The sequence below is a fragment of the Staurois parvus genome, unplaced genomic scaffold (assembly GCF_062004578.1).
Source record: "Staurois parvus isolate SC_StPar_1 unplaced genomic scaffold, SC_StPar_1.0 ptg000015l, whole genome shotgun sequence".
NCBI lineage: Eukaryota > Metazoa > Chordata > Amphibia > Anura > Ranidae > Staurois > Staurois parvus.
In genome coordinates, this window is record NW_028317811.1 from 5437447 (window position 1) to 5463058 (window position 25612).

Below are 25612 nucleotides of genomic sequence, written 5' to 3' on the forward strand. Positions count from 1 at the left end.
ACTTAAAGTGTCACCAGTGTTGTTGTTCCTGGGTGGTGCAGTGTTTTTACTAGTTGTCTTCATTATATATACAGTATTTATTTGAACTCTATGATAGTGTATAAAGGTGCTCTCCTAAAGCTGCCTTGATTTTAATGAAGGACTACTGGATCTTTAAAAAGAGGGTTTGGTTTGTTTAAAAAACAGGTGTACCTAGGAGATGAATACTAACTAAAAGAAATATGAAACATAGGTGGCATGGAGGGCATAAGAATGGATTAGCTTACTACCCTGACACACTGACTGTTATATTATTCACACACAAAAGTCCATTCTTAATCATTCCCATGGTCACGTCCCTGCAAATCAAGTCCTTTATATATACCTGAAAGGTTGTGAAGGCGCAAAATTGTTCTTGTTTCCAATGATCTGAGTTGAGTCTTTTTAGAGGTAGTCAAACAGGGTGAATTAGGGTCAACACTCTTTGAAGCCATACCAAACAGTTTGTTCAATATTAAGCATGTGTGACATTTTACATGTACCATTGAACAAAATATCCTTTTCCAAGCCAACTCCTACCAACCTCCTTCAACTGGTCAGTTGCTTTTCACTGTCTAGCACTTAAAAGCTGTTACATTACTTCCACATACTTAAAGGCTGTCTCTTTGAAATCTAAAGCCCAACTATACCCAATGTTTTTATTTAGATTTTAATTAAAAGGTGACAATTTAAACTTTCCATCAGTTTTCTATTCCTCTATTCTTTTCCTCTCTATGACTGCACCTTCTGTCCCTGTGGAACCCATACAAAAATGGGGAGAGCAATAGTGCCCTAGATCCGGAAGGACAGTCTTTTTTGTCTTTGTTGTCTTTAGAGACATTTTCTATAAATTTTTCTCCTGAAAAGGAGCAAGGGAAGTCACCCCAAAAAGGACACATAGTAATAAAATGTGACATTAACTCTAACCCCTCCCTACTCTGTCCGAAACAAAATAAAAATGTTCAGCTGAAGTTGGGCTTTACCATGTCAGATGCATAAAAATCAATTTAATCAGTTCTATCAGTGCCTGGTGTCACATCACAGTTGCTGCAAATGCTTATTTATGGCATTGGTCACACATATTTCAGTCTTCTCAAGATATCAGGTTGTATTAGAAATAGGAAGCATTTTTTTAGACAGTAGACCTTCCTAAACAAATTTCTATTTTATAGAGTGCTTATATGTGATACTCAGGTAAAGAGGACGCTGTTTCTGTTTTTTAAATAGCTACAGCTTCAAAAAGGGTATGGTGATTCCTTCATAAATGTATGCTTTTAATGAAAGATGTAGATTAAAAAGTAATTCATTCTTCAAGTACTTTCTTCTATAGTGTGAAAACTGTCTCCTAGTTGGGTTCCTGTGTTGTTACTCACATGTTCCCCTGATGGATACTACAAAAGCCCATATCAACAAACACTTCACAGGCATACTCCACCAATGTAACTATCAGGGTCCTGAAGAATGATTTGCAGCCAACTTTAGGCCGAATACATATAGACAGAAAGTGGGAGAAAGAGGTTGGAGTAGATCAGCAGCACTGAGACATTTAAAAACAAATTATTTTTATCGAAAAATTACAATTGTTTATGACACACAGTACTTTGGCTAATAAAGGGCCTGTTTGAGGGTCATTTTTTTTACATCAATTTAGGATACCACTGAGATCATTTTATAATTGAAACTCTCTCATTACGCATGCCTTTCTATGCAGAGAATAAAGACAGTCAACTAGCCTTTATTAAAGTAGCTGGAGGAAGAACTTTGTTAAAATTGGGACTAGATAGCAACCAACAGCTGTTGAGATAATAAATGCTGCGATCAAGAATATGTATTGTATAGAACAACCTACAGAGTACAGCAGTAAGGACTATTTAACATGAATACTAGCATATGCATTTCAGCAGTTAGGAGAATGTGATGTACAACTAAGTTTATAAAATTCAGATATTAGGAGTGGAACACACAGCAAAGATATGGGGTGCAATGGTGAGGAGTATGTAACATAGTCCCTCCTGCTGGACTGTGGGGGGGCAAACATGTCTCAGCTTGGAAGTCAGTGGGGAGAGAAAAAACACAAAGGCCTTGGCAGTCAGTGGAAGGAAAAGAAAAATTACTGTAATCAGTGGGTGAAAACATTTCCTATTGTCAACATCAGTGGGAGGAAGAATCTTTCCTTCCAACATCTGCATCTGCACCAAGGTACTGATGGTCAGTGAGAGTAAAATTCCTGAGGAATTGGTGTCAGTGGACTAACCCCACATCCCCCTTCCAAGACATTGACCCATTGATACCTGGACATTGCGGTAACACCTGTTATGTGCATTGCTGTAATATGGTGCAGTTTATTGTGAATGGCAATTTCCCAACACAATTAGTGCATGTCCAGTATTTGGTCTGTTGTGGTGTACTGACAGCTTTAATTCGAAAATCATTAACAAATTGAGCTCTGTCATTTCAAAGCCATTGTTTCTAATTTTTAGGGACTCTTTAATGACTGGCATAGTACCACTGGATTGGCGTAAGGCCAATGTGGTGCTTATATTTAAAAAGGGGTCAAAATCCCCATACATGGCTAATGTGTAAGGTAAAGTCTACAGGCTTGAAAAAATCTGTATGTAAATGGATAGAAAACTAGCTAAAAGATCGTATTCAGAGAGTAGTGGTTAATGATTCATACTCTGAATGGTCTAGGGTTGTTAGTGGTGTACCCCAAGGTTCAGTGTTGGGACCCTTACTCTTTAATATACTTATAAACGATATAGGGTCTGGGATTATAAATACCATTTCAGTCTTTGCAGATGACAGCAAGCTGTGCAGTGGAATAACGTCCTTACAGGATGTCTCCAATTTATAAGCCAACCTCAATGCACTGTGTAATTGGGCAGCTATGTGGCAAATAAGGTTTAATGTTGATAAATGTAAGGTTATGCACTTGGGAGCTAAGAATATGCATGCATCATACATACTAGGGGGGTACAACTGGGGGAATCAATGGTGGAGAAGGATCTGGGAGTTCTGGTAGATCACAAGCTTAATAATGGCATGCAATGCCAAGATGCAGTTTTTAAAGTGAGCAAAATCCTCTCTTGTATAAAAGGAGGTATATACTCCAGAAAGAGAGATATCATATTACCCCTGTACAAATCATTAGTAAGATCTCATCTGGAATATGAACTTCAATTTTGGGCACCAATTCACAAAAAAGAACATTGGGGAACTGGAGAAAGTACAGAGAAGGGCAACCAAACTGATAAGAGGCATGGAGGATCTCAGCTATGAGGAAAGATTAGAGTAACTGAATTTATTCTCTCTTGGGAAGAGGAGATTAAGGGGGGATATAATCAACATGTATAAATACATCAGTGGTTCATATAGTGAACTCGGTGTAGAGTTATTTACCCAGAGGTCATCACAGAGGACAAGGGGGCACTCTTTACGTCTGGAGGAAAAGAAATGTAATTTCCAAACACGGAAAGGTTTCTTCACAGTAAGGCTACGTTCACACTAGCGTTGTGTGCAGGCAGCAGAGAGGCATTTGGGAAGCATTTTTACCACTTCCCAAACACCTCTGCCAATTCTGCACATTACAGCACACGGTGCTGTTCTAACGGGAGCGTCGCGTCGCGGCAAAACGGACGCCTCTGGTCGAGTCAGGAGGCTTTGAAGCCTCCTGTTCTCGTCTATGGTGCCGCTCCGGCGTTTGCGGTGCGGTTGCGACGTGGTTGCGGGGCGTTTGTGGAGCGGTAACACCACTCAAACTGCATTATAGGCGTTTGTGGGGCGTTATTAACGCTCGGCAAACGCCTAGCAACTGCCGCTAAACCACGCATGCGGCATTTGCGGAGCGTTTGCCGAGCGTTAAAAACCGCTCCGCAAACGCCGGACCAACGCTTGCCAAACGCTATAGGGGCGTTTGGCAAGCGTTGGTAAAACAGCCAAGTGTGAACGAGCCCTAAGAGCTGTGAAAATGTGGAATAGACTCCCTCAAGAGTTGGTTCTGGCCAGTTCAGTGGATTGCTTTAAAAAAGGCCTGGATTCTTTCTTGGATACACAGAATATAACTGGTTACTATTTATAGGTAAAGTTGATCCAGTGAATATCCGATTGCCTCTCGGGGGATAAGGAAGAAATTGTTTCCCCTGCAGGAGCAAATTGGATCATGCTTTGCTGGGTTTTTTGCCTTCCTTTGGATCAACTGTGGGTGTAAGATTATAACTTTTTTTTTGTATGGTTGAACTGGATGGACTTTTGTCTTTTTTCAGCCAGACTAACTATGTAACTATTAACATGTACTGTATTTTAAGTGCTGTTTAGCATATTTATCTGGCATGAATAGGTCCTAAAGGTTCCCACCCTTCGTTAGACGCATTGGATTAGCCCACTCCCTCTCTTCCCAAGCATTTGTGTCAGTGAAGGTCCACACCCTCTTTAAAAGCATAGTTGGTCAGTGGTGGACCACCCTCTAAAGCATTGGTGGTCAGTGGTGGACACCCCCTCAAAAAGCATTGGTTTTTCAATGGAAGTTTTCTCCCCTGCCTCCCAAAAGAATTGGTGGTGAGTGGTGGTTCCCCCTCCCCCCTAAAAGCATTGGCAGTCATTGATGTTCCTCACCACTCAAAAGCATTTTTGGTCATTGGTGTTTCCCCTCTATAGAACATTGGTGATCAAGGGTGTTTCTCCACCCTCCCCCTGAAAGGCATTGGTGGTGAGTGGTGTTTCAACCCCCCCCCCCTCCTTCCTCCTCACCCATACCTGACTGTGCTACTTCTGTGTTCCATCCCATCTTATACAGTTGCAAAACAGCTGCCAGTTTATTGCCAATTATTTGATGACATGGCACCCAATGAACATATTTGCTCATTTCATACAGGGGCAGTTATTTTTCTCCATTGCACATCAGTTGGAGGTTACTACCTATTAACATGCTTGTAGCTTCAATCACTTGGCACTACTTGAATAGAAGAAAGATATGTCACCAGCATACAATGTGACAGAAATTTGTACAATATGGTGATTGAACAACAGTCCTCAATCACATGTGAAAGAACTGACAGCACAAACAAATCTGAAAAATTGAGGACTGAGGAGCCAATCCCATTTGTAAAAATAAACAATACAGCATCAGATACTGTTCAGGCTTACAAAAGAAATATAACCATATCAGATTTCCAGGTCACCAGGTGGATTCTAAACCAAAACATGAAACAAATTGATGAGAATATCACAAAAAACATGCCACGAATGTAATGTGTGAAATGCACTCATAGGTGGTGAGAATTTTCTTCATCATATAGTAACAGGAAACACAAGCTTGGCACTTGTTACAATTGTAAGACAGAATTTTTGTGTGTGTACTTTTAAATGTCCATTTACACTGTTATATGCTAGCAAAACTATAGTCTTATTTAAAAAGATGCCTTCAAAAGTGCCATAGTAACATATAGGTTGATATAAAAGAAAAGGTCTTAGTGAGCGCTACCAAAAAAAACAACAAAGAGTATATATATATATATATATGTAAATACATATATACACACATACATACGCACATGTATGTATATGTATTCAAATAAATAAGCAGCTGATACACCGAAAGGCAACCAGAAAAAACCTCCAATAGTATATATGTATTCAAATAAGTTGGTGCAGCGCTAAATGCTAATACATATTAGTAAACATACTGCCATGCCATTTCAAATAAATGTGGATAGGTGGTATCACCTTAAGGTGATTAATCGTGATATATTTAGTTCAAAATATTCGTGTGGATCAAACAAAGATCACAATTCCAAGTGTGTGGACGTCCTGATCCGGGAGTGACAACAGGTGCAAGCCAAACGAATGGATAAAAAACGCACTGACCAGATGTGCGTTTAAAATGCACAATAATAAATCCTGCGTCATCAGGTTATAGAAAGGTCATCACATCAGATCTCGGGTCAGGTTACCATACGAATCACCATCCCAGCTCCACAGAAAAGGTCACCAGAAACCGCTACCAGGTATCACCATCAAGGTCATCTATCCTCCAAATGGGCACTGTGAATGATGACACTCACACAGAGTGCCCAATGAGAGGCCACATAGTGTGATATTGCTTAAGGTACCTTTTTATTCATGGATAATGGGTGCAATGGTAAAAACAGATTTTCAAAAAAGTTCCAAAAGTTACTGATTCAGGGTATGCTGTGGCTAGATGTCCAGTTGCTGCTGCCCCTCTGATGCGTTTCGTGCGTTGCACATAGTCATAGGGATAAGGGCTTACAGCCTGGGCATCTATGCTAGTGCTATTTATATTCTGCAGTGAAAAAATCGATTTGAAGCGCCCGCCATCTTGCCGGCTATCGGCGCATGCGCAGATCATTGGCGCCATCTTGCCGAACCACAGTGCATGGGCGGATCGTCAGCGCCATTTTGTCGTGGATCCTATATGTGATCCCTTAGTTGGAAAACAGTCTCCCTGATGCGGTGCGGCCATTTTACCGGCGGTAATCGAAAAACACCTGAGAGAAAGCACAGTTCACTATCATGAACTGTGCATATAGTGGGAAGAGGGACTCCATATAAAAATATATATCACTAGAGATGGGAACCTTTATAGAACCGTATGGTCATAAGGTATTTGTTAGTGATCCCTTATGGGCACAAATAATGTGCAGAGCCCACCCTATTTACACATAAATAGCAATATATATTATGTGTAATTAGATAAATAGATCAATATGTAAATTTATAAATAAGTCCATATCTTATTTCTTCCCATTAAAATGATAAACATAAATAAAAATAGAAATATAAATAGCACAATTAATATAATACATATAAATATAATACAAATACATGGTCAGATAAAAATTATGTGCATAAAACTGAAATACAAGGTCAGAAGATAAAACATCAACATAAAATTACATCAGGTTAAAAATGCATCGGGTAAAGATACACCAGATAAAAATACACAATCCGGATTAAAAACACAAAATTCAAATGATAAACAATAAATAATAAAACAATGAACCAATTAAAAGCGATGACGAGGAATACACAATATTAACACCGAATATAACTAGTTGGATACAGTGGTGTCATATAGGTTTGATAATCATTAATCCTGATTAAAATATATGAATCTCAATACATATGTAGTGTATATGGAAAAAGAATAAATACTACTATGTGCCCTATTCATCCTAGCTATTATCTAGAAAGCAATTTAGATCAAAGTCTATATTCAATCCTCTGGGGTGTAGGGAGCCTAGTTCATAGATCCATCTCGATTCGAGCTGTGACACTGCTCGTTTTTTATTTGTTCCTCGCCAGTGGGCATTGATAATGCCTATGCCCATAAATCTGAGAGACGATGGATCTTTGTTATGATGGACTTTGTAATGATGCGACAAAGAATGTTCCCTATACCCCTTTTTTATGTTATTGACATGCTCCTTTAATCTGTCCCTGAGGCGTCTAGTAGTGCGTCCAACATATTGAAGGTTGCAAGGGCATTGGAGCAAGTACACTACGAATCTGCTTGTACAAGTAATAAAATCCTCAATAATATGATGTTTGCCTCTTGTTGTAGATAAAAAATGATTACTTTTATTCGTATATTTACTACACCGGCAGATGACACATTTTTTACATGGGTAAAAACCTTTTAGGTTAGTGATCATAGTTATGCTTTTAGGAGGATCTACTATATTGGGGGCAATTTGATATAGGTTGATATCACCAAGACAGAAAGGAAGGAATCTATTGATCAAAGTAATCCTGTAGTAGAACAATTCACTGATAGGAAATACCAGACACATGAATTTAGCAGCTTGATCATTGAACAGATACATGGATCCCAAAGGGGTGGTGACAGGGATCACCAACTCCTGTGTTAGGAAGAATACTGGATATATAGTATACTTTGGGCACTAAACAGCGACTAGTACAGCCTAGAAATCTCTCTCTAACTTGTTTCCTTGTTTCCTCAGTCAGAAATGACAGTAACTTTATCTTGTGTATACCCCTGTAACACCCTGCTATAATGCAAGTTACAGGATGTTAAGAGAAACACAAGATGGCAGTGTCCTGCAATTCAGTGGCACTCACACTCTGTAGAACAGCCCCGTTGACCTTGTATGCTGAACCGCAGGACTTTCCTGGGGAGCAGTGTACCAGAGGACTACATTTCCCAGATGAACTGGCGTGCGAGCAGGGCTATTTATATCAGAACACACATATGAGTTCAACATAGCCCTGTATCCCAGAAACTTAATCTGTGATCCCCACAAGAGAGGGGGGAGCAAAAAGTGGAACTACAACACTAAAATCTTCTATAAAATAAAATCAAACAGCAAAAGAGAAAACAGATTAAAGGAAAGACCCAGAGAAAAAAAAGGAAAAAGAATGAAAAAAAAATTAGCAACTTACTCAGTGCTTTAACATGACTCCACCCAAGTCAAGTGCTACTTAAAGTGACAGTATTTGTTCTTCTTCTTTTATTGCATTGATCCTTTGAGGGACTATCACCTTGATCTGTTCCCACTTAAAAGGTCTGGGTTATTGTAATGCACCAACTGGGCCTCAACAAGAGCGCAAAAGATTCCTCACTGCATTTAAAGGGACGTTGACCACCCTAGTTAAAAAGGCTCTTTCCTATCTCAGATTTGAACATTGCAATCAGATCCTGAGGACCCAAAGTGAGATAGTTCAGATTTTTAACTGTTTTCCTTGCTCACTGGGGTCTAGAAACACCTCAGGTTGAAGGTTTTGGATTAACTTCTCAATAGCAGGCTTACTAAAACTGAGAGTTGCTAAGAGTGACAATTGCCATTATATACACACATACCACTTTATAGTGTTTGAGCGAGCTTACAGTTAAGTTTAATATAAACATCATATCTGTTCACTCCAATCTGTGCGTGAGTCTATTTTCTGGTGATAATTTACTTTGGTCAGAAGAGTACTGTAGTGCCAACAGGGGTTGGGCTTTCAGAGAGGGGTCCAAAATAGGGAGAATGAAAATAACTCAGTGACTCCTAAGGGGGTAGTGCTACACTGCTCACCAGTTTAGAATTCCAAACTTGTTCAGGTAATATCAGTATACAGCCTCTGATGTCCATTTTATTATTTACACTTTGTGGCTTGTTTTTTAAACAAGGCAAGAGTGCTCAAACCAAGGTCTCTTTTATTTTCTATTCTCTAGAAGTGAGATAGTTCAGATTTTTAACTGTTTTCCTTGCTCACTGGGGTCTAGAAACACCTCAGGTTGAAGGTTTTGGATTAACTTCTCAATAGCAGGCTTACTAAAACTGAGAGTTGCTAAGAGTGACAATTGCCATTATATACACACATACCACTTTATAGTGTTTGAGCGAGCTTACAGTTAAGTTTAATATAAACATCATATCTGTTCACTCCAATCTGTGCGTGAGTCTATTTTCTGGTGATAATTTACTTTGGTCAGAAGAGTACTGTAGTGCCAACAGGGGTTGGGCTTTCAGAGAGGGGTCCAAAATAGGGAGAATGAAAATAACTCAGTGACTCCTAAGGGGGTAGTGCTACACTGCTCACCAGTTTAGAATTCCAAACTTGTTCAGGTAATATCAGTATACAGCCTCTGATGTCCATTTTATTATTTACACTTTGTGGCTTGTTTTTTAAACAAGGCAAGAGTGCTCAAACCAAGGTCTCTTTTATTTTCTATTCTCTAGAAGTGAGATAGTTCAGATTTTTAACTGTTTTCCTTGCTCACTGGGGTCTAGAAACACCTCAGGTTGAAGGTTTTGGATTAACTTCTCAATAGCAGGCTTACTAAAACTGAGAGTTGCTAAGAGTGACAATTGCCATTATATACACACATACCACTTTATAGTGTTTGAGCGAGCTTACAGTTAAGTTTAATATAAACATCATATCTGTTCACTCCAATCTGTGCGTGAGTCTATTTTCTGGTGATAATTTACTTTGGTCAGAAGAGTACTGTAGTGCCAACAGGGGTTGGGCTTTCAGAGAGGGGTCCAAAATAGGGAGAATGAAAATAACTCAGTGACTCCTAAGGGGGTAGTGCTACACTGCTCACCAGTTTAGAATTCCAAACTTGTTCAGGTAATATCAGTATACAGCCTCTGATGTCCATTTTATTATTTACACTTTGTGGCTTGTTTTTTAAACAAGGCAAGAGTGCTCAAACCAAGGTCTCTTTTATTTTCTATTCTCTAATTCTCTTGGGCTCATTTAATAAGACATGTTATGTGGATGATGTATTTTATTTACTTTTTGTATTCTTCTGTATTTATCATCATGCTCATGGCACCAGGTCTATAAATCATACTATACATTAACCCCATGTATTTTACTCCCTGCAATTATATTTTTGTTATTTTTATGTTTTTAACCTTTATTCTTCAATATGTGTTGCTAATAGCAACCACCCAGCTATGCATATCACCACTGTATGCCTGCATAGATGCAGTGCAGCATTCACAGCTGCAGACGCTGTGTCGACCACTGCACATACATGGGCACCCACTGTCTTTTTGCTGGCCATCCATATGGGAACAACACTGAGGAATATGTCCCCCACTTCAGGAAAGAGATAATATGAGCCCTGAGCCCTGCAGGAACATCCATTGCTCTTAGCACATGCTATATGGACCTGTTTCTCCCCACAGTTTGACAACTGTCAGATGACACAGTGACAATGGCCACAACTTGGCTGCAACCTCCTGCAATTATAGGATTCATTATAAGGATTGAACAGCTTAGGTTTTGATGTTAATTACTATGTTTATTTACTGTATGGGGTTTGGGATAGAATATGACATCATCATGATGTTACAGTAATAGTAATTTGTCTTTCCATTGGTTTCTCTTCTGTACATAGTGTATATCTAGTTATATATTACAATGTTACTTTTTCTGATAATGGGACCTTGTGCAGGTTTGAAGTGTTGCACTTCTGTTTGTCACATGCAGGTCTATCATCAATAAAGGTGAGTTTTATTCAAGAAGAGGGGGTGCTGAATACTCATCTTGCAACTGAAATTTCCTTGTTTGATTATCTATTTTACATTGCTTCACAACTTTAAAAGAATAACTTGGCAGTAACGTAAGCTCTAACCACTTATTTTCTTCATTTCTGAGGTTCTTTAATAACAACATTCATTTCAATTGCCAACATTTGACAAAATGAGCATAGACTTCTGTGACACCACATTTCAAAAGTGAATAAAATCGCTAGTTCATAAACATGTTCATTTCAGTTATATTTTACCAGAAAGCTAGAAAAACAGAGAAAAACATACGGTATCAAAAACAGATGGTAAAATGAATTTCAAATATTCTGTTATCACTAAGTCAGTTTGCAGCAATCTGTCAACATTAAATATGATTTTAAAAAATGATTGATATATTAGAGATTATATTGGCAATTGATTTAATTTTATGTATGCATGTTTTAAAATATTCACATGCTTGTACAATGTATAATTGCCCAATTGTTTTTTAAAACTAAAAAAAAAACAGATAAAAGAATTTAATAAAACCCTTCTGCACGGAACAAAACTAATGAGAGAAATATATGTTCAGCATTCCTAGAGAGAAATGCATTCATGCAACCCAACTGTATGACCTCAGGATCTAAAGGAAGACGACTAACGGGCAAAATACATCTTATATGGCAATATTCTATCATTACAAAAATAAGCAGAAAATGATTGGTACAAAACAAATGTAGCACCTACATTTTAAAAGGGAGTAATATATTTTGTAGTAACTACAGAACTGTAAATTAAACCTGTAATGAAGAGCAGGTATTAGAAGGATTGGAAAGAGACCATATCATAAGTAATAGCCAGCATAAGTTTATAAAAGACATTTCTATTTTCTTATGAAAACTTAATTAAAGTACAAAAGTGTTTGTTACAACTAGAGATGAGCGAATCGAAGCATCCGAAGTGGAATTCGAGTCGAATATCGGAAAAATTTCGATTCGTGCCGAATCCGAAAAACAGCCTAATTCGGACGCGCGAATCGAAATTTTTCCGAAAATGGCGGCTGACATGTGCGGCGACGGAGCGGGGATGTCGGGGAAGGCGCGCAGACAAGGCGCGCTGCCCCATAATGCATTCCTCAACGACATGTGATCGCATCAGCCAATCAGCAGCCAGCCAGCCAGCACTGTGTAATGGTCGAGGTATATATAGCGGCCATTTTGGAAATCTTCATTTGCCTGCAGTCATTGAACAGAGGCAGACCGCTCTGTACTAGGGACAGGGACAGAGTTAGGGCCACAGAAACGAGAATTGGGGACAGAGAGAAGTTACTTAGGGACAGAGAACCATTACTCAGGGACACAGACTTGTTAATGAGGGCCACAGAATCGTTATTTAGGGACAAAGAAACGCTAGTTAGGGCCACAGAATTCATACTCAGGGACAGACAGAATTGTTACTCAGTGCCAGAGAATTGTTACTTAGGGCCACAGAAACGTTATTAGGGCCACAGAATTTTTACTCAGGGACAGACAGAATTGTTACTGAGTGCCAGAGAATTGTTACTCAGGGACAGACAGAATTGTTACTGAGTGCCAGAGAATTCTTAGGGCCACAGAATTCATTCTCAGGGACAGACAGAATTGTTACTCAGGGACAGACAGAATTGTTACTGAGTGCCAGAGAATTGTTACTCAGGGACAGACAGAATTGTTACTGAGTGCCAGAGAATTGTTACTCAGGGACAGACAGAATTGTTACTGAGTGCCAGAGAATTGTTACTCAGGGACAGACAGAATTGTTACTGAGTGCCAGAGAATTGTTACTCAGGGACAGACAGAATTGTTACTGAGTGCCAGAGAATTGTTACTCGCACAGACACAAAATTGTTACTTGCACAGACACAGAATTGTTACTCGCACAGACACAGAATTGTTACTCAGGGCCACAGAATTCATACTCAGGGATAGACAGAATTGTTACTGAGTGCCAGAGAATTGTTACTCAGGGACAGACAGAATTGTTACTGAGTGCCAGAGAATTGTTACTCAGGGACAGACAGAATTGTTACTGAGTGCCAGAGAATTGTTACTCGCACAGACACAAAATTGTTACTTGCACAGACACAGAATTGTTACTCGCACAGACACAGAATTGTTACTCAGGGCCACAGAATTCATACTCAGGGACAGACAGAATTGTTACTGAGTGCCAGAGAATTGTTACTCAGGGACAGACAGAATTGTTACTGAGTGCCAGAGAATTGTTACTCAGGGACAGACAGAATTGTTACTGAGTGCCAGAGAATTGTTACTCGCACAGACACAAAATTGTTACTTGCACAGACACAGAATTGTTACTCGCACAGACACAGAATTGTTACTCAGGGCCACAGAATTCATACTCAGGGACAGACAGAATTGTTACTGAGTGCCAGAGAATTGTTACTCAGGGACAGACAGAATTGTTACTGAGTGCCAGAGAATTGTTACTCAGGGACAGACAGAATTGTTACTGAGTGCCAGAGAATTGTTACTCAGGGACAGACAGAATTGTTACTGAGTGCCAGAGAATTGTTACTCAGGGACAGACAGAATTGTTACTGAGTGCCAGAGAATTGTTACTCGCACAGACACAAAATTGTTACTTGCACAGACACAGAATTGTTACTCGCACAGACACAGAATTGTTACTCGGCCACAGAATTCATACTCAGGGACAGACAGAATTGTTACTGAGTGCCAGAGAATTGTTACTCAGGGACAGACAGAATTGTTACTGAGTGCCAGAGAATTGTTACTCAGGGACAGACAGAATTGTTACTGAGTGCCAGAGAATTGTTACTCAGGGACAGACAGAATTGTTACTGAGTGCCAGAGAATTGTTACTCAGGGACAGACAGAATTGTTACTGAGTGCCAGAGAATTGTTACTCGCACAGACACAAAATTGTTACTTGCACAGACACAGAATTGTTACTCGCACAGACACAGAATTGTTACTCAGGGCCACAGAATTCATACTCAGGGACAGACAGAATTGTTACTGAGTGCCAGAGAATTGTTACTCAGGGACAGACAGAATTGTTACTGAGTGCCAGAGAATTGTTACTCAGGGACAGACAGAATTGTTACTGAGTGCCAGAGATTTGTTACTCGCACAGACACAAAATTGTTACTTGCACAGACACAGAATTGTTACTCGCACAGACACAGAATTGTTACTCAGGGCCACAGAATTCATACTCAGGGACAGACAGAATTGTTACTGAGTGCCAGAGAATTGTTACTCAGGGACAGACAGAATTGTTACTGAGTGCCAGAGAATTGTTACTCAGGGACAGACAGAATTGTTACTGAGTGCCAGAGAATTGTTACTCGCACAGACACAAAATTGTTACTTGCACAGACACAGAATTGTTACTCGCACAGACACAGAATTGTTACTCAGGGCCACAGAATTCATACTCAGGGATAGACAGAATTGTTACTGAGTGCCAGAGAATTGTTACTCAGGGACAGACAGAATTGTTACTGAGTGCCAGAGAATTGTTACTCAGGGACAGACAGAATTGTTACTGAGTGCCAGAGAATTGTTACTCGCACAGACACAAAATTGTTACTTGCACAGACACAGAATTGTTACTCGCACAGACACAGAATTGTTACTCAGGGCCACAGAATTCATACTCAGGGACAGACAGAATTGTTACTGAGTGCCAGAGAATTGTTACTCAGGGACAGACAGAATTGTTACTGAGTGCCAGAGAATTGTTACTCGCACAGACACAAAATTGTTACTTGCACAGACACAGAATTGTTACTCGCACAGACACAGAATTGTTACTCAGGGCCACAGAATTCATACTCAGGGACAGACAGAATTGTTACTGAGTGCCAGAGAATTGTTACTCAGGGACAGACAGAATTGTTACTGAGTGCCAGAGAATTGTTACTCAGGGACAGACAGAATTGTTACTGAGTGCCAGAGATTTGTTACTCGCACAGACACAAAATTGTTACTTGCACAGACACAGAATTGTTACTCGCACAGACACAGAATTGTTACTCAGGGCCACAGAATTCATACTCAGGGACAGACAGAATTGTTACTGAGTGCCAGAGAATTGTTACTCAGGGACAGACAGAATTGTTACTGAGTGCCAGAGAATTGTTACTCAGGGACAGACAGAATTGTTACTGAGTGCCAGAGATTTGTTACTCGCACAGACACAAAATTGTTACTTGCACAGACACAGAATTGTTACTCGCACAGACACAGAATTGTTACTCAGGGCCACAGAATTCATACTCAGGGACAGACAGAATTGTTACTGAGTGCCAGAGAATTGTTACTCAGGGACAGACAGAATTGTTACTGAGTGCCAGAGAATTGTTACTCGCACAGACACAAAATTGTTACTTGCACAGACACAGAATTGTTACTCGCACAGACACAGAATTGTTACTCAGGGCCACAGAATTCATACTCAGGGACAGACAGAATTGTTACTGAGTGCCAGAGAATTGTTACTCAGGGACAGACAGAATTGTTACTGAGTGCCAGAGAATTGTTACTCAGGGACAGACAGAATTGTTACTGAGTGCCAGAGATTTGTTACTCGCACAGACACAAAATTGTTACTTGCACAGACACAGAATTGTTACTCGCACAGACACAGAATTGTTACTCAGGGCCACAGAATTCATACTCAGGGACAGACAGAATTGTTACTGAGTGCCAGAGAATTGTTACTCAGGGACACCTAATCGTTGAATTAAATAGTATGTCAGACAACATGCAGAGGAGTGGCAGAGGAGGCAATGTTTTAGGAGCGAGCAGACGTGGCAGCAGAGGAAGGGGTCGAGGCAGCAGTATTCGCAGCCAGAGGCCAGTGCTCCCGGTGTCATCCAGCGGTCGTGTCTCCACCGACAACCCTGCCGTCATTGATTGGTTGGCTCGGTCGTCTTCCTCTTCCCAGGTCACCTCTGACACCTACAGCCAACGGTCGGTGGGTACGTCAGACACAACCGTTAGTTGGCATGGCCCGGGACCAAGCCCACTGAAATCACGTGTCCTCTACCTGCCCCTGTCCTTTGCTGTTCCCTCACCAAGCGAAGTATCGCATGCTGTGGGCTCAGCCCCACTGTACAGTGAGGAAGAGCTAACAGAGGGCGGTCAGGAACGGGGGGAGACATCGGCCTTTTCAGCAGCCAAGCGAACAAGTACTGGCGAGGAGAGTGGCTCGGTAGCCGGTCTAGAGACAGGTCTGTCTCCTGACCCAGACGCAGCCGAGGGGGCTAGTAGTGAGGCGGAGACCCTACTTGATGATGAGGAGGTTGATCGCACTTGGCAGCCTCGTCGTCATCAGGCAATTTCTTCCGCATCATCAGGAGAAGAGGGTGGCAGCTTGGCAGCGAGCAAAACAGTCGGTGGGTTGCCCAGGAGACAGCAGCAGGGTCGCATCAGTGTCAGTGGAGCCAAACGTCCACGGAGTAGAGCACCAGCTCCACTGCAGCCTACCACCACGGCCAGTAGTGGTGCCGTTGCGCACGGAGGAAGTAGCAGTCAGCCAGTGAAGAGTAGCGGGGGCAAAGTTTCCTACTCGGTGGTGTGGCAATTTTTCCTCAAGCCGCCCGAGGAAGTAAACGTAGCCGTATGTCGACTATGTGGCCAGAAATGCAAGCGTGGCCAGGGGGCCCATGTTGGGACTACAGCGTTGCGTCAGCATATGCAGCGTCACCATTCGGTGGCCTGGGAAAACCGTGATAAACATACGGCGGTTCTGCCTGCCCCAGCCCCCGCTCCATCACCCGCTCCGTTACTTGCTCCGTCACCCGACGTCGTCAATCGCCCTCTATCAGCCAGTCAAGGCTCCAACACCTCTGCTGAGGGGAGTTGTCGCTCATTGGCATCTTCCGCTCGTTCAGATGCTCCTTCTCCTGCTACTCCTCTTCTCGGATTCCGTCAACAGTCTTTCTTGGAATCCGTATCCAAGAGACAACAGTTTGCGAGCACGCACCCGACGGTGCAAAAGCTGAACGTCCTCCTGTCCAAGTTGCTGGTGCTGCAGTCCCTCCCTTTCCAACTGGTGGACTCAGCACCTTTCCGAGAAATGATGGCTTGTGCCGCGCCGCGGTGGAGAGTGCCAAGCCGTCATTTCTTTGCCCAAAAGGCAGTGCCAGCCCTGCATTCACATGTAGAAGAGATGGTGGGCCAGTCTTTGAGCATGTCGGTCTCTGCCAAAGTGCACGGCAGCGCCGACGTGTGGAGCTGTAACTACGGTCAGGGACAGTACATGTCATTTACGGCCCACTGGGTGAACGTGGTGCCGGCACAGCCGCACCAGCAACTTGGACAGGTCACGACGCTTTTGCCTCCACGTTTGCACGTCCTTGGTCCAGCAAGCATGTCCGCCTCTACCACCTCTTTTTCCGCCGTGTCCTCAGCCGCCACCCCCGTGCCAAGTCCCATTACCCGACCGGCATATCACATGTGCAGGGCGCAACGGTGTCACGCTGTGCTGCACCTGGTATGCCTTGGCGAACGTAGTCACACAGGGGAGGAACTGCTGAGTGTAATGAACAGAGAAATCGACAGATGGCTGTCTCCGCGCAAACTAAAAATCGGAACCATGTTGACTGACAACGGAAAGAACATGGTGTCTGCTCTGCGTCAAGGAAGGTTGTGCCATGCGCCATGCATGGCTCACGTGTTCAATCTGGTTGTCAAGCGGTTCCTAAAATCCACCATCCCACTGCAAGACATCCTTAAAATGTCACGTAAACTGTGCATGCATTTCAGCCATTCCTACACCGCAAAGAACACCCTCATTGAGCTGCAGCGGCAGAACGGAATTCCACAGCATCGCCTGATCTGCGACGTTGCAACAAGGTGGAATTCAACCCTACACATGTTAGACCGCCTTTACGAGCAGCGAAAGGCCATCACCGATTTCCTGATGTTACAAGCGGATAAAGGTACTCCCCTGTGTAACTTAGATGTCAGCCATTGGCAGCTCATGCGTGACACCTGCCGCTTGCTCAGGCCCTTTGAGGAGGCCACGCTATTCGTGAGTCGGCAGGACTATGGGATGAACGACGTCATTCCTCTGTTGCACGTCCTGGAACAAATGCTGTTAACAATGGCTGGTCAGGGTGCGGTAGACGTGGCGCACAGATCTCAACGCCACATGACCCCTGTGGGGGCAGGACAGGAAGAAGAGGAGGAGGTAGAGGAGGACATTTGTGCTCAGGAATTATTGAGTGAAATGGGTGGTTTTTCCACTCAGCGGACAGGAGTGGAGGAGCAGGAGCATCTGGTAGAGGAGGAGGAGGAGGAGACAGAGGACCCAGACGCACCGTGGCAGTATGCTGTGGAGATGGAGGCAGGGAGTCCCTCGCATTCCTTGGCACAAATGGCCCATAGCATGCTCGGTTGCTTGCGTAGCGACAGCCGAATAATAACCATCAGACAGAGGGATGACTTTTGGCTGTCCACCTTGTTGGACCCTCGCTACCGGTCCAAAATGGTGGCCTTTTTCACACCTGCTGAGAGGGAGGCCAAAATTACGTACTATAAAAACCACCTATGTAGTCAGTTGGTCTCTGCCTTTGTGCGCCAACGTCCATCCTCAGACACTGTGGGCCCTGTGCGCTCGCGTTCCGCTGGCATGGCAGCAGGGGAGGGGTGGGGTGGTAGGAGCAGTGGCAGCTCCACCAGCAGCGGCTGCCTCAGTCTGCAGTCGATGATGAGTAGCTTTCTTCACCAGCGCAGTGAGGAAACTACTAACCAGCCGCAGCAGCAGCAGCAGCATCAGGTGGACCTGGAGCAGGAGCTCAAACAACAGGCTTGGGCCTACTTGGACAGCACCCTGCCAACCGAGGTAGACAATCCCCTTGACTACTGGGCAACGAAACTTGACCTTTGGCCCCAACTAGCTGAATTTGCCCTTGAAAGGCTGTCATGCCCGGCCAGTAGCGTGGCATCGGAGCGCGTGTTTAGTGCGGCAGGAGGTATTGTAACTCCGCGGAGGACACGACTGTCCACCCAAAGTGTGGAGAGACTCACGTTTGTGAAAATGAATCAGGCGTGGATTAGTCTGGATTTCAAACCACCAGTTCCTGACACAACTGACTAAATCCGCCATGAATCATGCCTCAAACATGTGCCACTTTCAGGTCTCCTCACACTGCTGGTGTGTTTAATTTTTTGACATAGGGTGCTGGCAGATTACGGGCCTCCTATAGCTGCTGCCAGGCCCCTAATCTGCCATAGGCCCCTATATACCGCCTCCTCATGCTGCTGCCAAGTCCAGAGTCTGTCATGGGTCCCTGTATGGCCTCCCATTGCTGCTGTCTCCATCGCCACACTCTGCTGCCATGTGCCACTTTCAGGTCTCTTCACACTGCTGGTGTGTTAAATTTTTTGACATAGGGTGCAGGCAGATTACGGGCCTCACATAGCTGCTGCCAGGCCCCTAATCTGCCATGGGCCCCTATATACCGCCTCCTCATGCTGCTGCCAAGTCTAGAGTCTGTCATGGGTCCCTGTACGGCCTCCCATTGCTGCTGTCTCCATCGCCACACTCTGCTGCCATGTGCCACTTTCAGGTCTCCTCACACTGCTGGTGTGTAGAATTTTTTGACATAGGGTGCTGGCAGATTATGGGCCTCCTATAGCTGCTGCCAGGCCCCTAATCTGCCATAGGCCCCTATATACCGCCTCCTCATGCTGCTGCCAGGTCCAGAGTCTCTCATGGGTCCCTGTACGGCCTCCCATTGCTGCTGTCTCCATCGCCACACTCTGCCATGTGCCACTTTCAGGTCTCCTCACACACTGCTGGTGTGTAGAATTTTTTGACATAGGGTGCTGGCAGATTATGGGCCTCCTATAGCTGCTGCCAGGCCCCTAATCTGCCATAGGCCCCTATATACCGCTTCCTCATGCTGCTGCCAGGTCCAGAGTCTCTCATGGGTCCCTGTACGGCCTCCCATTGCTGCTGTCTCCATCGCCACACTCTGCCATGTGCCACTTTCAGGTCTCCTCACACACTGCTGGTGTGTTACATTTTTTGACATAGGGTGCAGGCAGATTACGGGCCTCACATAGCTGCTGCCAGGCCCCTAATCTGCCATGGGCCCCTATATACCGCCTCCTCATGCTGCTGCCAAGTCCAGAGTCTGTCATGGGTCCCTGTATGGCCTCCCATTGCTGCTGTCTCCATCGCCACACTCTGCTGCCATGTGCCACTTTCAGGTCTCTTCACACTGCTGGTGTGTTAAATTTTTTGACATAGGGTGCAGGCAGATTACGGGCCTCACATAGCTGCTGCCAGGCCCCTAATCTGCCATGGGCCCCTATATACCGCCTCCTCATGCTGCTGCCAAGTCCAGAGTCTCTCATGGGTCCCTGTACGGCCTCCCATTGCTGCTGTCTCCATCGCCACACTCTGCTGCCATGTGCCACTTTCAGGTCTCTTCACACTGCTGGTGTGTTAAATTTTTTGACATAGGGTGCAGGCAGATTACGGGCCTCACATAGCTGCTGCCAGGCCCCTAATCTGCCATGGGCCCCTATATACCGCCTCCTCATGCTGCTGCCAAGTCCAGAGTCTGTCATGGGTCCCTGTATGGCCTCCCATTGCTGCTGTCTCCATCGCCACACTCTGCTGCCATGTGCCACTTTCAGGTCTCTTCACACTGCTGGTGTGTTAAATTTTTTGACATAGGGTGCAGGCAGATTACGGGCCTCACATAGCTGCTGCCAGGCCCCTAATCTGCCATGGGCCCCTATATACCGCCTCCTCATGCTGCTGCCAAGTCTAGAGTCTCTCATGGGTCCCTGTACGGCCTCCCATTGCTGCTGTCTCCATCGCCACACTCTGCTGCCATGTGCCACTTTCAGGTCTCCTCACACTGCTGGTGTGTAGAATTTTTTGACATAGGGTGCTGGCAGATTATGGGCCTCCTATAGCTGCTGCCAGGCCCCTAATCTGCCATAGGCCCCTATATACCGCCTCCTCATGCTGCTGCCAGGTCCAGAGTCTCTCATGGGTCCCTGTACGGCCTCCCATTGCTGCTGTCTCCATCGCCACACTCTGCTGCCATGTGCCACTTTCAGGTCTCTTCACACTGCTGGTGTGTTAAATTTTTTGACATAGGGTGCAGGCAGATTACGGGCCTCACATAGCTGCTGCCAGGCCCCTAATCTGCCATGGGCCCCTATATACCGCCTCCTCATGCTGCTGCCAAGTCCAGAGTCTGTCATGGGTCCCTGTATGGCCTCCCATTGCTGCTGTCTCCATCGCCACACTCTGCTGCCATGTGCCACTTTCAGGTCTCTTCACACTGCTGGTGTGTTAAATTTTTTGACATAGGGTGCAGGCAGATTACGGGCCTCACATAGCTGCTGCCAGGCCCCTAATCTGCCATGGGCCCCTATATACCGCCTCCTCATGCTGCTGCCAAGTCCAGAGTCTCTCATGGGTCCCTGTACGGCCTCCCATTGCTGCTGTCTCCATCGCCACACTCTGCTGCCATGTGCCACTTTCAGGTCTCTTCACACTGCTGGTGTGTTAAATTTTTTGACATAGGGTGCAGGCAGATTACGGGCCTCACATAGCTGCTGCCAGGCCCCTAATCTGCCATGGGCCCCTATATACCGCCTCCTCATGCTGCTGCCAAGTCCAGAGTCTGTCATGGGTCCCTGTATGGCCTCCCATTGCTGCTGTCTCCATCGCCACACTCTGCTGCCATGTGCCACTTTCAGGTCTCTTCACACTGCTGGTGTGTTAAATTTTTTGACATAGGGTGCAGGCAGATTACGGGCCTCACATAGCTGCTGCCAGGCCCCTAATCTGCCATGGGCCCCTATATACCGCCTCCTCATGCTGCTGCCAAGTCTAGAGTCTGTCATGGGTCCCTGTACGGCCTCCCATTGCTGCTGTCTCCATCGCCACACTCTGCTGCCATGTGCCACTTTCAGGTCTCCTCACACTGCTGGTGTGTAGAATTTTTTGACATAGGGTGCTGGCAGATTATGGGCCTCCTATAGCTGCTGCCAGGCCCCTAATCTGCCATAGGCCCCTATATACCGCCTCCTCATGCTGCTGCCAGGTCCAGAGTCTCTCATGGGTCCCTGTACGGCCTCCCATTGCTGCTGTCTCCATCGCCACACTCTGCCATGTGCCACTTTCAGGTCTCCTCACACACTGCTGGTGTGTAGAATTTTTTGACATAGGGTGCTGGCAGATTATGGGCCTCCTATAGCTGCTGCCAGGCCCCTAATCTGCCATAGGCCCCTATATACCGCTTCCTCATGCTGCTGCCAGGTCCAGAGTCTCTCATGGGTCCCTGTACGGCCTCCCATTGCTGCTGTCTCCATCGCCACACTCTGCCATGTGCCACTTTCAGGTCTCCTCACACACTGCTGGTGTGTTACATTTTTTGACATAGGGTGCAGGCAGATTACGGGCCTCACATAGCTGCTGCCAGGCCCCTAATCTGCCATGGGCCCCTATATACCGCCTCCTCATGCTGCTGCCAAGTCCAGAGTCTGTCATGGGTCCCTGTATGGCCTCCCATTGCTGCTGTCTCCATCGCCACACTCTGCTGCCATGTGCCACTTTCAGGTCTCTTCACACTGCTGGTGTGTTAAATTTTTTGACATAGGGTGCAGGCAGATTACGGGCCTCACATAGCTGCTGCCAGGCCCCTAATCTGCCATGGGCCCCTATATACCGCCTCCTCATGCTGCTGCCAAGTCCAGAGTCTCTCATGGGTCCCTGTACGGCCTCCCATTGCTGCTGTCTCCATCGCCACACTCTGCTGCCATGTGCCACTTTCAGGTCTCTTCACACTGCTGGTGTGTTAAATTTTTTGACATAGGGTGCAGGCAGATTACGGGCCTCACATAGCTGCTGCCAGGCCCCTAATCTGCCATGGGCCCCTATATACCGCCTCCTCATGCTGCTGCCAAGTCCAGAGTCTGTCATGGGTCCCTGTATGGCCTCCCATTGCTGCTGTCTCCATCGCCACACTCTGCTGCCATGTGCCACTTTCAGGTCTCTTCACACTGCTGGTGTGTTTAATTTTTTGACATAGGGTGCAGGCAGATTACGGGCCTCACATAGCTGCTGCCAGGCCCCTAATCTGCCATGGGCCCCTATATACCGCCTCCTCATGCTGCTGCCAAGTCCAGAGTCTCTCATGGGTCCCTGTACGGCCTCCCATTGCTGCTGTCTCCATCGCCACACTCTGCTGCCATGTGCCACTTTCAGGTCTCTTCACACTGCTGGTGTGTTAAATTTTTTGACATAGGGTGCAGGCAGATTACGGGCCTCACATAGCTGCTGCCAGGCCCCTAATCTGCCATGGGCCCCTATATACCGCCTCCTCATGCTGCTGCCAAGTCCAGAGTCTGTCATGGGTCCCTGTATGGCCTCCCATTGCTGCTGTCTCCATCGCCACACTCTGCTGCCATGTGCCACTTTCAGGTCTCTTCACACTGCTGGTGTGTTAAATTTTTTGACATAGGGTGCAGGCAGATTACGGGCCTCACATAGCTGCTGCCAGGCCCCTAATCTGCCATGGGCCCCTATATACCGCCTCCTCATGCTGCTGCCAAGTCCAGAGTCTCTCATGGGTCCCTGTACGGCCTCCCATTGCTGCTGTCTCCATCGCCACACTCTGCTGCCATGTGCCACTTTCAGGTCTCTTCACACTGCTGGTGTGTTAAATTTTTTGACATAGGGTGCAGGCAGATTACGGGCCTCACATAGCTGCTGCCAGACATGTAATCTGCCATGGGCCCCCGTACCGACTCCTCATGCTGTGACGTTGCAACAAGGTGGAATTCAACCCTACATATGTTAGACCGCCTTTACGAACAGCTAAAGGCCATCACAGATTTCCTGATGTTAAAAGCGGATAAAGGTACTCCCTGTGTAACTTAGATGTCAGCCATTGGCAGCTCATGTGTGACACCTGCGCTTGCTCAGGCCCTTTGAGGAGGCCACGCTATTCGTGAGTCGGCAGGACTATGGGATGAATGAGGTCAAATCGGCCATGGGCCCCCGTACCGCCTGTTCACGCTGATGCTGGTCCCACAGTGTGACCTGGGTCCCTGTACGGCCTTCCATTGCTTCCACTCTGCCATGTGCCACTTTGAAATCTCCTCACACTCCTGCGGTTGTCCATTTTGTCATAGGTTGCTGGCAGATTACAGGCCTTCCATAGGTGCCACCAAGCCCCATATCGGCCATGGGCCCCCGTACCGCCTGGTCACGCTGCTGCTGGGCCCATAGTGTGACCTGGGTCCCTGTACCGCCTCCCATTGCTCCCACTCTGCCATGTGCCACTTTCAGGTCTCCTCACGCTCCTGCTGGTTTCCATTTTGTCATAGGTTGCTGTATGGCCTCCCATTGCTGCTGCCTCCACCGCCACACTGTGGCTCCAAACACTGGTTTTGGCCCCGTGACTGGCCAAAGGAGTGAAGTGTGCAGTGATTCTAAGATCGACGGCACTCATCTGCATGTCATACTGACAGACAGTATTATTTCTCTTCCCCAGCAGACTCCAAGGGCATTTAAATTAAAGGTACAGTGTTCTGCACTAATATTAAGTCTCTCTGAAGCCTAGAAACACCCTTTTTTAAGTTAAATTCACAGCGAATTTATTCGACTCGAATCGAATATTGTCCACGAATTCGCCGAATCAGTCGAATCGAATTTTTCATTTCTTCGCTCATCTCTAGTTACAACCAATGATAACAATATTACATGCATAGATCTGTAATATAGCTTACAGGCTTACATATTCATGTGATCAAACAGCATTATACTGCATATACAATACCTGATACAAAAGAAAAAAAATATCAGAAATATAAAAGAAAATAATTAATACAACAGAGAAGTACAAGTAATAGAAGAAAGGGGAGTAGGGGAGGATTAAGGGTTAAAAGAGGTGGAGGGTGAGTAAGGGAGGGAGTGGTACTAGGTAAATCAGAAAAAAAGAAGGAAATATGGTTTTTTCAAAAGTAAAAATAAAAGAGATAGGAGGTCTAGTAGATGCTACATATTATGAGACATTAATGAAACCAATATATTTTTAAAAAATAGTCCAACAAAGTCCACATGACCATAGACACGTGGTCCAGTATATATGTGCAGGAAAGCTATATATCATTCATGGCTCACTTGGCTGGCACCTGGGAGGTTGCAGGACAGAACACTCCAGAGGTTGTCTAGCCACCCATGATCCTTACAACTTTTAGTGATTGTGCCAGAGGGCAGACCCAGAGGTGGTTAACCCACATGGCAATTTTTGACAGGTATGGTGGTGTGCAACAATGGCCACTCTCAAACAGGGAAAGTTGGCATACATGCCTTGCCTGCTCAATCTGGTGGTTCAGTAGTCACTGGATAGGTATCTTGGATTACAAGATATTCTGAGGCAGGCAGGTCAGAAAAGTCTGTAGCCATTTTAGGAGGTCCTACTTAGACAGTGTTCAGCTGTGTGAAATTTAGTGGGAATTCCATCTGCTCACAAACTGTCTGATCTGTGACAGGCCCATCAGGGGGGAGTTCAACTCTGGCCATGCTGCATCAGC